At 51.3% G+C, this 16,328-nt stretch overlaps 1 protein-coding gene across 3 annotated transcripts in view; it reads right to left on the bottom strand.

The window, feature by feature from the left end:
• The window catches only part of ATN1 (atrophin 1), a 61,090-nt gene extending 45,526 nt beyond the window's left edge, over positions 1–15,564 (bottom strand). For 2 of the 3 annotated variants that reach the window (XM_068258389.1, XM_068258385.1), the window contains exon 1: positions 15,262–15,564. The gene's annotated coding sequence lies outside the window, so the exon portion shown is untranslated. Of the gene's footprint in view, positions 1–5,032; positions 5,102–15,261 lie in introns of those variants that run through there. The other variant, XM_068258387.1, reaches the window with a different exon arrangement.
• Positions 15,565–16,328: the final 764 nt, after the last annotated feature.

The raw sequence follows: 16,328 nt of genomic DNA, 5'->3' as shown, positions 1-16,328 counted from the left end.
TCCAATACATACTACACTATATTGGGCTCTCTGTGTTTCTTATTTACAACACAGCTCCTGATCAATATTCTGTTTCCTTTTTACTTAAGTTTATAGCCTGATTCAGTTTTACAGCTGCAGAGATGTCAGTTTTATATTTTTACTACCTACATAAAATTCCTCCACATTTTCTGTTTCATTGTTAGCAGCTTTGTATAACTGTCACTGCCAGTCAAACGTTCCATCACATGTGTGTCTATAACTGTCACACGCATCCCATCACCTGTGTCACACAAATCCCATTATATGTACGTTTATAACTCTCACTCACATGTCCCATCATCTGTGTGCCTTAAAGGGAACCTGAACTGAGTAAAATTATTTTAAATAAACACACGAGGTAACTTCAAATGAACATTACATAGTTACCTTGCCATCAGTTCCTCTCAGAAACTCACCATTTTCTTCTGACAATGATCCCTTCCAGTTCTGACAACATTTTGTCAGAACTGAAATATATCAGTTGCTGTCAGTTATATATCAGTTGCTGTCAGTTATAGCTGAGAGGACAGCTGATGTGCCTGGTAATGTCCATGTTTCCTTATGGCTCAAGTCGGCGATGTTACAGTTTAACAGCGTCCTGACCAGAAAGCTGGTATGGGGTAATGGCCATTTTCAAAATGGAGGATGGAGAATTCCCTTGATCACAGTGGACAAGCAGGACGCGGGAGAGGAGAAATGGATTGAGGAGTAGAATGCATGGGAGGTAAGTATGAAGTGTGTATGTTTATTTTGACTTTTCATTTTCAGTACAGGTTTTCTTTAACCAGTCACACACGTCCATGATATGTATGTCTATTACTGTCCCTGATTTGTCTCATCATCTGTTTGTATCTATAAATGTCTCTCACACTTCCCACAAACTGCCAGCACTGTCAAGAGCAGTAGTCCTCAAACTACAGCCCCCGGGCCGAATGCAGCCCCCACAAGGCTTTCTCACTGGTCCCCAATCACAAACTGTATAACTTATAGATGCGGCTCACTGCACCTTTAGATGTTGGTGGCCTGCATATAGAATAGCAGTGCTGGCACCGTCCATCCACATACTGTAGAAGCCACCAAACAGTAATTCGCTGGCTTCCAATCCAATTCTGCATCAAGTGACACTGCTGTCCAACTGGACGGCTGGTTGTCACATGGGTATGCTTCACTGTCTGGTGCACAAAGACGTTCTGTGGGCGCCGCATGACTGAATGTCTGCTGCTGGAAGTTCTCCTCCGGGCATGACTGTGGGGAATCAATTCAATACCTAGATTCAATGAAATGTTTTTCAACATCATTTTATATATGTTAAGTGTGAGGAGTAGGCACCAGCTACACAGACAGACAGGAGTGTGAGGAGGAGGCACCAGCTACACAGACAGACAGGAGTGTGAGGAGGAGGCACAAGCTACACAGACAGGCAGGAGTGTGAGGAGGAGGCACCAGCTACACAGACCGACAGGAGTGTGAGGAGGAGGCACCAGCTACACAGACAGACAGGAGTGTGAGGAGTAGGCACCAGCTACACAGACAGACAGGAGTGTGAGGAGGAGGCACCAGCTACACAGACAGACAGGAGTGTGAGGAGGAGGCACCAGCTACACAGACAGACAGGAGTGTGAAGAGGAGGCACCAGCTGCACAGACAGGAGTGTGAAGAGGAGGCACCAGCTGCACAGACAGGAGTGTGAGGAGGAGGCACCAGCTGCACAGACAGACAGGAGTGTGAAGAGGAGGCACCAGCTGCACAGACAGGAGTGTGAGGAGGAGGAGGAGGCACCAGCTACACAGACAAGAGTGTGAGGAGGAGGCACCAGCTGCACAGACAGGAGTGTGAGGAGGAGGCACCAGCTACACAGACAAGAGTGTGAGGAGGAGGCACCAGCTGCACAGACAGACAGGAGTGTGAAGAGGAGGCACCAGCTGCACAGACAGGAGTGTGAAGAGGAGGCACCAGCTGCACAGACAGGAGTGTGAGGAGGAGGCACCAGCTGCACAGACAGACAGGAGTGTGAAGAGGAGGCACCAGCTGCACAGACAGGAGTGTGAGGAGGAGGAGGAGGCACCAGCTACACAGACAAGAGTGTGAGGAGGAGGCACCAGCTGCACAGACAGGAGTGTGAGGAGGAGGCACCAGCTACACAGACAAGAGTGTGAGGAGGAGGCACCAGCTGCACAGACAGGAGTGTGAGGAGGAGGAGGAGGCACCAGCTACACAGACAGGAGTGTAAGGAGGAGGCACCGGCTGCACAGACAGGAGTGTGAGGAGGAGGAGGCACCAGCTACACAGACAGGAGTGTGAGGAGGAGGCACCAGCCGCACAGACAGGAGTGTGAGGAGGAGGCACCAGCTACACAGACAGGAGTGTGAGGAGGAGGCACCAGCTACACAGACAGGAGTGTGAGGAGGAGGCACCAGCTACACAGACAAGAGTGTGAGGAGGAGGCACCAGCTGCACAGACAGGAGTGTGAGGAGGAGGAGGAGGCACCAGCTACACAGACAAGAGTGTAAGGAGGAGGCACCGGCTGCACAGACAGGAGTGTGAGGAGGAGGAGGAGGCACCAGCTACACAGACAAGAGTGTGAGGAGGAGGCACCAGCTGCACAGACAGGAGTGTGAGGAGGAGGCACCAGCTACACAGACAAGAGTGTGAGGAGGAGGCACCAGCTGCACAGACAGGAGTGTGAGGAGGAGGAGGAGGCACCAGCTACACAGACAGGAGTGTGAGGAGGAGGCACCAGCCGCACAGACAGGAGTGTGAGGAGGAGGCACCAGCTACACAGACAGGAGTGTGAGGAGGAGGCACCAGCTACACAGACAGGAGTGTGAGGAGGAGGCACCGGCTGCACAGACAGGAGTGTGAGGAGGAGGCACCAGCTACACAGACAGGAGTGTGAGGAGGAGGCACCGGCTGCACAGACAGGAGTGTGAGGAGGAGGAGGAGGCACCAGCTACACAGACAGGAGTGTGAGGAGGAGGCACCGGCTGCACAGACAGGAGTGTGAGGAGGAGGAGGAGGCACCAGCTACACAGACAGGAGTGTGAGGAGGAGGCACCAGCCGCACAGACAGGAGTGTGAGGAGGAGGCACCAGCCGCACAGACAGGAGTGTGAGGAGGAGGCACCAGCTACACAGACAGGAGTGTGAGGAGGAGGCACCAGCTACACAGACAGGAGTGTGAGGAGGAGGCACCAGCTACACAGACAGGAGTGTGAGGAGGAGGCACCAGCTACACAGACAGGAGTGTGAGGAGGAGGCACCGGCTGCACAGACAGGAGTGTGAGGAGGAGGAGGAGGCACCAGCTACACAGACAGGAGTGTGAGCCTGTGAGGAGGAGGCACCAGCTACACAGACAGGAGTGTGAGGAGGAGGCACCAGCCGCACAGACAGACAGGAGTGTGAGGAGGAGGCAACGGCTGCACAGACAGGAGTGTGAGGAGGAGGCACCAGCTACACAGACAGGAGTGTGAGCCTGTGAGGAGGAGGCACCAGCCGCACAGACAGGAGTGTGAGGAGGAGGCACCAGCTACACAGACAGGAGTGTGAGGAGGAGGCACCAGCCGCACAGACAGGAGTGTGAGGAGGAGGCACCAGCTACACAGACAGGAGTGTGAGGAGGAGGCACCAGCTGCACAGACAGGAGTGTGAGGAGGCACCAGCTACACAGACAGGAGTGTGAGGAGGAGGCACCAGCCGCACAGACAGGAGTGTGAGGAGGAGGCACCAGCTACACAGACAGGAGTGTGAGGAGGAGGCACCGGCTGCACAGACAGGAGTGTGAGGAGGAGGGGGAGGCACCAGCTACACAGACAGGAGTGTGAGGAGGAGGCACCAGCTACACAGACAGGAGTGTGAGGAGGAGGCACCAGCCGCACAGACAGGAGTGTGAGGAGGAGGCACCAGCCGCACAGACAGGAGTGTGAGGAGGAGGCACCAGTAGTTATGCGCCTGCACAGTACACTCCGGACAACGTGGACTGACAGCGGCACTTGCGCAGGCGCAGTAGTGGACGACCTCTCAAGGCCGGCCTCTGCACCAGCGGGGACCCCGGGCCAGTGACTGAAAGCAGAGCTGCGGCGTGGGACATGTCGGCTGCATCGGATTGGAGAAAGCACCGGGTAAGTAGATTTCTTTTTATTTGTTTGGATAGTCCCTTTAACCTGTTAAGGACCACGGGCTTAAACCCCCCTAAAGACCAGGCCATTTTTGGGTAATCAGGCCACTTCAGCTTTAAAAACCTCCTTAGAGTTAATCCCGAGTCAGGCTCGGGACGAAAAGCCACAGAACAGGGTGGTAATTCCGTGCCTGAGTGAGTTTCATGCAGGAGCTGCTGCAGACCCCTCTGAGGCATGTTTTTCTTCTTGTTTTAGGGTCTAAAAGCTTGTGAAAAAATGTTATGGCTTTTAGACCTTGAATCTGGAAATAATCATAACGCCAGGGAGGTTAAGGCCTTGCTGCAGGGTCGTACAACTCAGCAAAACCCCCTTTTCTGCCCACCAGCAGAGATCTCTGTTGGTGGGCAATGATCACTCCCAGGATGTTTTTTTTAATAAACATATTTATATCCTTTATTTTTAAATACATTTCTTTATTTTTTTATATTTTTGCTGTAACCTCTCCCTCCCCCCACCAGCCAATCACTGTGATCGGCTGTCATAGGCATCAGCCTATGACAGCCTCTCACTTCTGTGTCTGTAGAAGGGACAGCCCTGTCACACGACCATAGATAGCAGCGCTGCACAGTGATAAAAGACGGCGCTTGCCGCTGGGAGACTGATGGCGGAGCTCCATCATCCAAGCAGAGATTCACGCGCATTGGCGCATGCATCTCCTGCAAAACATGCCCCCAGGACTGCACGCCGATCAGTGTTAGGTGGTCGTGGGGCTGCCGCCGCGTCCACGCCGATTGGTGTGGAACGGTCCTAAACAGGTTAAAGAGGAACTGTAACCAAGGATTGAACTTCATCTCAATCAGTAGCTGATACCCCCTTTCCCATGAGAAATCGTTACCATCAGGGAGGTCTGTATGGCTGATATTGTGGTGAAACCCCTCCCACAGTGTGATGTCAGGACAGTTTCCTGTAGTGAACCTTGTTGCATTGTGGGAAATAACAGCTGTTTCCAACTGCCAAGCAACCAGTATCTCCCTCTGTGCAAATGTATACAGTATCTACAAAAAACAACCATTTAGCCTATCACAATGTTATTGGGTGTGGTTATAATTAACAGCAGTTGGTGCTGTCTAGTGTTTTTCACGTCTGCCATAGTAAAGATGATTACGTGGTGGCTGATTGTGGATCAAATACCGTGAATAAATTACATGGCGAATATCAATCATTTCTTGATCTCTCTTCTATTTTTTAACTTTTCACTTTACAATATATTGATTTATTTTTTTCCCTTTTTCAATAAATTTCCTCTTTAGGAGTAAGGGCCCTTTTCCACTGAAAATACAGAGGGGAAAAAAGGAGTTGTACCTCCTCTATGTTTGCTATGCGATTTTTAGCGTGACTGCAAAGTCCGGTTCAGTACTATAATACACAGCAGGCGCTAAGATCGCATTGCACTGATTGAGGCAGAGCACCGAGATTCCTAGCACTTTTGAAGTGTCATTGCAATCGGCGATGGCGAATGGCAATGACAAATGCATGCAGTAGAAAAAGTCTAGACAGGATTTTTCTACCCTCCCTTCTTTTTTTCTTAAATTTGTGATCAGCATTTTTTTTCTCAATCGTGGTCCATTAAAACGCATGCAGCTGTTATAATTAGGCTTCAGTGTGTACATGTGTTTGCACGTCAACATTCTCCATACTGCACACTAACCACATAAGGGTACACAGGAACAGGCAAGCATTACACTGACTACATATAGGGGAACACAGACAGGCAGGCGACATGGGAACAGCCAATACTGCCACATGTAATAATCACTGTGTGACACATTATGGAATGGAAATAGGGTTATTCAAAAAACTGCAGAAATATCTGAACATGAATGATAGCATATCATATTTCTGTTTACTGGAGTCACATGAGTCAGAAGTAAATTATTATTGGCTGTTCTGGGTTATTGCTCTCAGCCTCATTTGATAACCCTGCATATCATCCAGTGAAATATGCTACATCCTCATTGGTCAGCAGTTTATTAATTCACTCAAGCTCAGTTCCCACTTGCGCCGGATCATGTGTGGTCAGCCGGGGCAGACCGTGTAGTTCTGAAGTGTACAGACAGAGTGGTGAAGGGGTAAATGGACAGTATGTTGCTGGGGAGTATGGACAGTGTGGTGCTGGGGTGCATGGACAGTGTGGTGCTGGGGTGTATGGACAGTGTGGTGCTGGGGTGCATGGACAGTGTGGTGCTGGGCTGTATGGACAGTGTGGTGCTGGGGTGCATGGACAGTGTGGTGCTGGGGCGGATGGACAGTGTGGTGCTGGGGTATATGGACAATGTGGTGAAGGGGTGAATTGACAGTGTGGTGCTGGGTTGTATGGGCAGTGTGGTGCTAGGGTGTATGGACAATGTGTTGCTGGGGAGTACTGACAGTGTATTGCTGGCGTGTACGGACAGTGTGGTGCTGGGGTGTACGGACAGTGTGGTGCTGGGCTGTACGGACAGTGTGGTGCTGGGCTGTACGGACAGTGTGGTGCTGGGCTGTACGGACAGTGTGGTGCTGGGCTGTACGGACAGTGTGGTGCTGGGGTGTACGGACAGTGTGTTGCTGGGGTGTATGGACAGTGTAGAGCTGGGGTGTATGGACAGTGTGTTGCTGGGGTGTATGGACAGTGTAGTGCAGGGGCTGTGGACAGTGTGGTTCTGGGGTGTACGGACAGTGTGGTTCTGGGGTGTATGGACAGTGTGGTGCTGGGGTGTACGGACAGTGTGGTGCTGGGGTGTATGGACTGTGTAGAGCTGGGGTGTATGGACAGTCAGGGCCGGGCCGAGGCATAGGCTGGAGAGGCTCCAGCCTCAGGGCGCAGTGTAAGAGGGGGCGCAGAATTCATTCAGCTGTCATTCCTAATTGTGTTTGAAGCAGAAAGAAATAAGAAAAGGGGATACATGGCAGTGACTGCAAGCCAGATAACTACATATTAAGGTGTTGGGGAGGTTGTGGGCCCTGTGGCGCCTCTTAGTCTAATAGCAATCAGTGTGTGATGCCTGGGGTGGCAGGGATGGAGAGGCGCACTTTGGTGTCTCGGCCTTGGGTGCTGGAGGACCTTGTCCCGGCTCTGTGGACAGTGTGTTGCTGGGGTGTATGGACAGTGTGGTTCTGGAGTGTACGGACAGTGTGGTGCTGGGGTGTACATACAGTGTGGAGCTGGGGTGTACGGACAGTGTGGTGCTGGGGTGCATGGACAGTGTGGTGCTGGGGTGCATGGACAGTGTGGTGCTGGGGTGTACATACAGTGTGGAGCTGGGGTGTATGGACAGTGTGGTGCTGGGGTGTAAGGACAGTGTGGTGCTGGGGTGTACGGACAGTGTGTTGCTGGGGTGAATGGACAGCGTGTTAGTGATGTGTATGGACAGTGTGTTGCTGGAGTGTACCGACAGTGTTGTGCTTGGGTGTAAGGACAGTGTGATGCTGGAGTGTACGGACAGTGTAGTGCTGGGTATGCAGACAGTGTGCTGGTGGGTTGTATGGAAAGTGTGGTGCTGGGGTGTATGGACAGTGTGTTGCAGGGGTATATGGACAGTGTGGTGCTGGGTTGCATGGACAGTGTGGTGCTGGGTTGTACGGACAGTGTGGTGCTTGGTTGTACAGACAGTGTGTTTCTGGGGTGTATGGACCATGTGTTGCTGGGGTGTATGGACAGTGTGCTGCTGGGCTGTAAAGACAGTGTGGTGCTGAAGTGTAAGGACAGTGCGGTTCTACACTGTTTGGAAAGTGTGGTGCTGGGTTGTATGGACATTGTGTTGCTGGGGTGTAAGGACAGTGTGTTGCTGGGGTGTATGGACAGTGTCGTGCAGGGACTGTGGACAGTGTGGTGCTGGGGTGTAAGGACAGTGTGGTGCTGGGGTGTACGGACAGTGTTTTGCTGGGGTGAATGGACAGCATGTTAGTGATGTGTATGGACAGTGTGTTGCTGGAGTGTACCGACAGTGTTGTGCTTGGGTGTAAGGACAGTGTGATGCTGAAGTGTACGGACAGTGTAGTGCTGGGTATGCAGACAGTGTGCTGGTGGGTTGTATGGAAAGTGTGGTGCTGGGGTGTATGAACAGTGTGTTGCAGGGGTATATGGACAGTGTGGTGCTGGGTTGCATGGACAGTGTGGTGCTGGGTTGTACGGACAGTGTGGTGCTGGGTTGTACGGACAGTGTGGTGCTTGGTTGTACAGACAGTGTGGTGCTTGGGTGTATGGACAGTGTGTTTCTGGGGTGTATGGACCATGTGTTGCTGGGGTGTATGGACAGTGTGCTGCTGGGCTGTAAAGACAGTGTGGTGCTGAAGTGTAAGGACAGTGCGGTTCTACGCTGTTTGGAAAGTGTGGTGCTGGGTTGTATGGACATTGTGTTGCTGGGGTGCATGGACAGTGTGGTGCTGGGGTGTACATACAGTGTGGAGCTGGGGTGTATGGACAGTGTGGTGCTGGGGTGTAAGGACAGTGTGGTGCTGGGGTGTACGGACAGTGTGTTGCTGGGGTGAATGGACAGCGTGTTAGTGATGTGTATGGACAGTGTGTTGCTGGAGTGTACCGACAGTGTTGTGCTTGGGTGTAAGGACAGTGTGATGCTGGAGTGTACGGACAGTGTAGTGCTGGGTATGCAGACAGTGTGCTAGTGGGTTGTATGGAAAGTGTGGTGCTGGGGTGTATGGACAGTGTGTTGCAGGGGTATATGGACAGTGTGGTGCTGGGTTGCATGGACAGTGTGGTGCTGGGTTGTACGGACAGTGTGGTGCTTGGTTGTACAGACAGTGTGTTTCTGGGGTGTATGGACCATGTGTTGCTGGGGTGTATGGACAGTGTGCTGCTGGGCTGTAAAGACAGTGTGGTGCTGAAGTGTAAGGACAGTGCGGTTCTACACTGTTTGGAAAGTGTGGTGCTGGGTTGTATGGACATTGTGTTGCTGGGGTGTAAGGACAGTGTGTTGCTGGGGTGTATGGACAGTGTCGTTTAGGGACTGTGGACAGTGTGGTGCTGGGGTGTAAGGACAGTGTGGTGCTGGGGTGTACGGACAGTGTTTTGCTGGGGTGAATGGACAGCATGTTAGTGATGTGTATGGACAGTGTGTTGCTGGAGTGTACCGACAGTGTTGTGCTTGGGTGTAAGGACAGTGTGATGCTGAAGTGTACGGACAGTGTAGTGCTGGGTATGCAGACAGTGTGCTGGTGGGTTGTATGGAAAGTGTGGTGCTGGGGTGTATGAACAGTGTGTTGCAGGGGTATATGGACAGTGTGGTGCTGGGTTGCATGGACAGTGTGGTGCTGGGTTGTACGGACAGTGTGGTGCTTGATTGTACAGACAGTGTGGTGCTTGGGTGTATGGACAGTGTGTTTCTGGGGTGTATGGACCATGTGTTGCTGGGGTGTATGGACAGTGTGCTGCTGGGCTGTAAAGACAGTGTGGTGCTGAAGTGTAAGGACAGTGCGGTTCTACGCTGTTTGGAAAGTGTGGTGCTGGGTTGTATGGACATTGTGTTGCTGGGGTGTAAGGACAGTGTGTTGCTGGGGTGTATGGACAGTGTCGAGCAGGGACTGTGGACAGTGTGGTGCTGGGGTGTAAGGACAGTGTGGTGCTGGGGTGTATGGACAGTGTTGTGCAGGGACTGTGGACAGTGTGGTGCTGGGGTTTACGGACTGTGTGGTATTGGGGTGTACGGACAGTGTGGTGCTGCCTGGGGTGTATGGACAGTGTGGTTCTGAGTTTTACAGTGTGGTGGTAGGGTGTATGGACAGTGTGGTGCTGGGGTATATGGACAGTGTTGTACTGGACTGTATGGACAGTGTGGTGCTGGGACGAATGGACAGTGTGGTGCTAGGGCGAATGGACAGTGTGGTGCTAGGGCGAATGGACAGTGTGGTGCTGGGGCGGATGGACAGTGTGGTGCTGGGGCGGATGGACAGTGTGGTGCTGGGGTGGATGGCCAGTGTGGTGGTGGGACGGATGGACAGTGTGGTGCTGGGGTCGATAGACAGTGTGGTGCTTGGCTGTATGGACAGTGTGGTGGTGGGGTGGATAGACAGTGTGGTGCTGGGCTGTATGGACAGTGTGGTGGTGGGGTGGATAGACAGTGTGGTGCTGGGCTGTATGGACAGTGTGGTGCCGGTCTGCAGAGTCACCATCAAGCAGCTATGGTTAGTTCACAATTACTAGGCCACAGTGTGGTGCTGCTGTGTATTAGCAGTGTTGTGCTAGTATAGGTAGTGTGGTTCTACTGTATGTAGGCAATATGGTGCTAGTGTGTATGGTCAGGGTATACAGGCACCTGTGGTACCGGTGTCTATGGATGGTGAAGTAGACAGGACACCAGTGCACGTATAGGTAATATGGTTGCTGTGTACAGGCCATGTGCTACTGGTGTGTAAGGCAGTGGGCAGCGTTGTGATGGTGTGTCAGGGAAGTATGGCACAAGTGTGTACAAGTAGTGTGTTGCTGGTGTGTAGGGGAAGTATGGCACTGGTGCATGGGGAGTGTGGTGCTGGCTTGTATGGTCAGTCTGGAGCCACTCTGGTCTATACGGGCATTGGGGCACTGCTGTGTAAGGGTAGTATGGCACTGGTGCTGGTTTATATAGGCATCGTGGTACTGATGTATGAATGAAGCATGGCATTGGGGTTTATGTTCAGTGTGGTGCTGGTGTGTAAGGTAAATATGGCACTGGTGTGTATTGACAGTGTGATGCGGATGTGTAAGGGAAGTATGGCACTGGTCTGAATGGGCAGTGTGGTGCGGATGTGTGAGGGAAGTATGGCACTGGTGTGAATGGGCAGTGTGGTGCCGATAAGTATTGACAGTGAGGTGGTGTGGTGTGTATGGGCAGCGTGGTGGTGATTGTATTGGCAATGGGGTAGTGTGGAGTGTATGGGCTGTGTGCTGCTGATGAGTACTGGCAGTCAGGTAGTGTGGTGTGTATGGGCAGTGTGGTGCGGATGTGTAAGGGAAGTATGGCACTGGTGTGAATGGGTAGTGTGGTGCTGATGAGTATTGACGGTGAGGTGGTGTGGTGTGTATGGGCAGTGTGGTGCGGATGTGTAAGGGAAGTAGGGCACTGGTGTGAATGGGAAGTGTGGTGCTGATGAGTATTGACGGTGAGGTGGTGTGGTGTGTATGGGCAGTGTGGTGCTGATTTGCATTGGCAATGGGGTAGTGTGGAGTGTATGGGCAGTGTGGTTCTGATGTGTAAAGGAAATATGGCACTGGTGTGTATGGGCAGTGTAGTGCTGGTAAATATTGGTAGTCAGGTATTGTGTTGTGTATGGGCAGTGGGGTGCTGATATGTAAGGGAAGTATGGCACTGGTGTGTACTGGCAGTGAGGTAGTGTGGTGTGTATGGGCAGTGTGGTGCTGATGTGTAAGGGAAGTATGGCACTGGTGTGTACTGGCAGTGAGGTAGTGTGGTGTGTATGGGCAGTGTGGTGCTGATGTGTAAGGGAAGTATGGCACTGGTGTGTACTGGCAGTGAGGTAGTGTGGTGTGTATGGGCAGTGTGGTGCTGATGTGTAAGGAAAATATGGCACTGATGTGAATGGGCAGTGTGGTGCTGGTGTGTACTGGCAGTGAGGTAGTGTGGTGTGTATGGGCAGTGTGGTGCTGGTGAGTATTGGTAGTCAGGTATTGTGGTGTGTATGGGCAGTGGGGTGCTGAAGTGTAGGGCAAGTATGGCATTGGTGTGTATGGGTGCTGGTGGGTAATGAAAGTATAGCACATGTATGTGTGGGTAGTGTGGTGCTGGTGGTAAGAGAAGTATGCCACTGGTGTGTAATGGAAGTATGCCACTGGTGTGTAAAGTATGGCATCGGTGTGTGGGTAGTGTGGTGCTGGTGTGTAGGGGAAGTATGGCACTGGTGTGTATGGGCAGATTGGTGCTGGCGTGTATGGTCAGTCTGGTGCCACAGTGTGGTAAGTACAGTGGTGATTTGTAAGGGCAGTATGGTAACGATGTGTAAGGGCATCAGTGTGTAGGTAGTGTGGCATTGGTGTGTAAGGGTAGTGTGGCACTGATGTGTAGAGGAAGTATGGCACTGGTGTGTATAGGAAGTCCAGTGCCACTGTTTGGGAAGTACAGTGCTGGTCTGAATGGGCAGTGTGGTACTGATGTGTAAGGGGAGTATGGCATCGGTGTGTAGGTAGTGTGGTGTTGGTGTGTAGAGGAAGTATGGCACTGGTGTGTATGGGCAGTCCAGTGCCACTGTATGGAGTACAGTGCTGGTCTGTATGGGCAGTGCGGTACTGATGTGTATAAATAGAGTATTGTGGTGCTTGTCTGTATGGGCAGGTGCTGGTGTATATGGACAATGAAATGAGATGCCATTGTCAATGTGTATGTGCTGTGTTTTGACAGTGTGTAGGGGGCAGTATGGTGCCATATGTATGGGCAGTGTAGTATTATCCATGTGTGAATTGGCAGCCTGGTACTGGTGTGTGTGAGCAGCGCTTGTAAGTGTAGGCAGCGTGCTGGTGGGAAGTATAGGCAGTGTGTTGCCGGTAAGTACAATAATACAATACAATAACATTTATATAGCGCTTTTCTCCCATAGGACTCAGTATAGGCAGCGTGCTGCTGGGAAGTATAGGCAGCGTGTTGCCGGTAAGTATAGGCAGCGTGCTGCTGGGAAGTATATGCAGTGTGTTGCCGGTAAGTATAGGCAGCGTGCTGCTGGGAAGTATAGGCAGCGTGTTGCCGGTAAGTATAGGCAGCGTGCTGCTGAGAAGTATAGGCAGCGTGTTGCCGGTAAGTATAGGCACCGTGCTGCTGGGAAGTATAGGCAGTGTGTTGCCGGTAAGTATAGGCAGTGTGCTGCTGGGAAGTATAGGCAGTGTGTTGCCGGTAAGTATAGGCAGCGTGCTGCTGGGAAGTATAGGCAGCGTGTTGCCGGTAAGTATAGGCAGCGTGCTGCTGGGAAGTATAGGCAGCGTGTTGCCGGTAAGTATAGGCAGTGTGTTGCCATTAAGTATAGGCAGTATGGTGCTGGTAAGTATAGACAGTGTGGTGCTAGTAAGTATAGGCAGTGTATTGCTGGTAAATATAGGCAGCATGTTGCCGGTAAGTATAGGTAGTGTGTTGTTGTTAAGTATAAGCAGTGTGTTGCTGGTAAATATAGACAGCGTGGTGCTGATAAGTATAGGCAGCATGTGACAGGTAAGTATAGGCAGCGTGCTGCTGCTGTACATGTTGCCAATGTGTATGGGCAGTGTGTTACTAGTGTATATAGCCAATATAGTTTAGATATGCATATCCAGTGTGGTGCTGGTGTGTATGGGCAGTGTGTTACTGGTGTATAGAGCTTGTGTAGCCCTGACGTATATGTCCAATGTGGTGCCAATGTGTATGGGCAGTGAATTACTGGTGTATATAGCTGGCATAGCACTGGTGTATATGTCCATTGTGTTGCTGGTGTACATAGCTGGTATAGCACTGGCGTATATGTCCAATGTAGTGCCAGTGTGTATGGACAGTGTGTTAGTGGTGTAGATAGCTGGTGTATAAAGCTGGTATAGCACTGGTGTATATGTCCAATGTAGTGCCAGTGTGTATGGACAGTGTGTTAGTGGTGTAGATAGCTGGTGTATAAAGCTGGTATAGCACTGGTGTATATGTCCAATGTGGTGTTTGTGTGTATGGGCAGTGTGTTACTGGTTTATATAGCTGGTATAGCACTGGCGTATATGTCCAGTGTGGTGCCGGTGTGTATGGGCAGTGTGTTACTGGTGTATATAGCTGGTATAGCACTGGTGTATATAGCTGGTATAGTACTGGTCTATATGTATGTCCAATGTGTATGGGCAGTGTGTTACTGGTGTATATAGCTGGTATAGCACTGGCTTATATGTCCAGTGTGGTGCCGGTGTGTATGGGCAGTGTGTTACTGGTGTATATAGCTGGCATAGCACTGGTGTATATGTCCAATGTGGCGCCAATGTGTATGGGCAGTGTGTTACTGGTGTATATAGCTGGTATAGCACTGGCTTATATGTCCAGTGTGGTGCCGGTGTATATGGGCAGTGTGTTACTGGTGTATATAGCTGGCATAGCACTGGTGTACATGTCCAGTGTGGTACCAATGTGTATGGGCAGTGTGTTACTGGTGTATATAGCTGGTATAGCACTGGTGTATATGTCCAGTGTGGCGCCAATGTGTATGGGCAGTGTGTTACTGGTGTATATAGCTGGTATAGCACTGGTGTATATGTCCAGTGTGGCGCCAATGTGTATGGGCAGTGTGTTACTGGTGTATATAGCTGGTATAGCACTGGTGTATATGTCCAGTGTGACGCCAATGTGTATGGGCAGTGTGTTACTGGTGTATATAGCTGGCAGAGCACTGGTGTACATGTCCAGTGTGGAGCCGGTGTGTATGGGCAGTGTGTTACTGGTGTATATAGCTGGCATAGCACTGGTGTATATAGCTGGTATAGCACTGGTGTATATGTCCAGTGTGGTACCAATGTGTATGGGCAGTGTGTTACTGGTGTATATAGCTGGCAGAGCACTGGTGTACATGTCCAGTGTGGAGCCGGTGTGTATGGGCAGTGTGTTACTGGTGTATATAGCTGGCAGAGCACTGGTGTACATGTCCAGTGTGGCGCCAATGTGTATGGGCAGTGTGTTACTGATGTATATAGCTGGTATAGCACTGGTGTATATGTCCAGTGTGGTGCCAGAGTGTATGGGCAGTGTGTTACTGGTGTATATAGCTGGTATAGCACTGGTGTATATGTCCAGTGTGGCGCCAATGTATATGGGCAGTGTGTTACTGGTGTATATAGCTGGCATAGCACTGGTGTATATGTCCAATGTGGTGCCAGTGTATATGGGCAGTGGGGTAAATACACCTATATGTTTGCTGCGCAGATGCCTATGTTGGTGGTAGACAGATAAGTGAGCTGGGGGTGTGTGCAAAGATCCCACAGGAGGGGGTGTGTACGTGTGCATCTTCCTATGTGACCTATTGCATGGCGTGTGCCCTGTCTTGTCTGTCACGGTGTCTGTGTATCCTCTCACATACGTGTGCCCGTACATCTATGGCAATCTCAGCTACCCAGTCTATAGAAAGATCCAGAACAATATAAGCTGCACCCACCTAACAAAAGAGATTGGGGGCGCAGCGGCGAGGGAAGCCAGCGGCACGATTCCTGACGTTTTCCTCTCTCTCCTTCACATTCGCAGCGTTCCAGGAGCAGTCGGAGACGCTCGCCGCCCAGGGCCGAATCGAACATCGCCGCTGTGGAAGCCCCGATGGATCATCCTGATGCAGGCCGAGGAGGAAGCAGCGACAAAGCAGCAAGCACAGAAAAACCTAATTCTTTCTTTTTGCTTTTTTTTATCCGTTGTGCAGTGAAAATCCCACAAAAGAGGAAAATTTTTTTAACCTCCTCTTCCCCCCTCCCCTTAAACTGCTCCCTCCCTCCCTTCTCTACCCCCCCTCCTGCTGGTTCCTCCTCCTCCTCCTCCTCAGTGGTGGTAACCTCCTCTCTTTCTCTGAGTCTGCCTGTCTCTCCCTCCCTTCCTCCCTCCCTCTCTTCCCTTCTCTTCAGCTCCCAGAAGGCAGCAGAGACAAGCAGCACAGGGGGGGTCACACTCAGTCAGACACACATGAAGATGGAGGCTGCAAAAAAAGTTCCCTTGCTTGGAGGAGACATCCCTTTAATATGTAACTGAGAGAGGAGGGGGGGGGGGAGAGGTCATAGTGACAGAATGCTGCACTCTCTCCCCCTCCTCTATTCTCTCTCTCCCCCTGTTCTTCCTGTGATTTCTAGCACAAAGGGGGGGGGGGGGGGGGGACGCATCCATTCCGAGGGCTGGAGAGAAAAGTAACTATATGTGTGCTAGTACTTTCTTACAAACCGATCTCCGAAGGTGCGGACTCACTTTCCGCAATGAATTTGTTGCTTGTGTCAAACGCCGGCGTTTGCTGTGTTCATAAATGTGTTTTCAACACCAGAATTCCTGTTCTGCTCCTGAGTAGTGTTGCGGTTCATGTTTCGGCCGAAGTAAAGAAATTTGGGCCCAAATATCGCACGTCCAGGCAGTGATAAGTGGGGCTGTCAATTCCTGCGCCGTCCAAATTTCTGCAGGAACAATGGAGTTTCCACAAATGCAAGATTTGCCAATTTCGCTCATCGTTACTCCTGAGCTCACTGCCCTTTG

Source organism: Hyperolius riggenbachi, chromosome 10, assembly GCF_040937935.1.
Source record: "Hyperolius riggenbachi isolate aHypRig1 chromosome 10, aHypRig1.pri, whole genome shotgun sequence".
In the NCBI taxonomy this organism is placed as follows: Eukaryota; Metazoa; Chordata; class Amphibia; order Anura; family Hyperoliidae; genus Hyperolius; species Hyperolius riggenbachi.
This window is presented reverse-complemented; position numbering and strand designations above follow the sequence as displayed.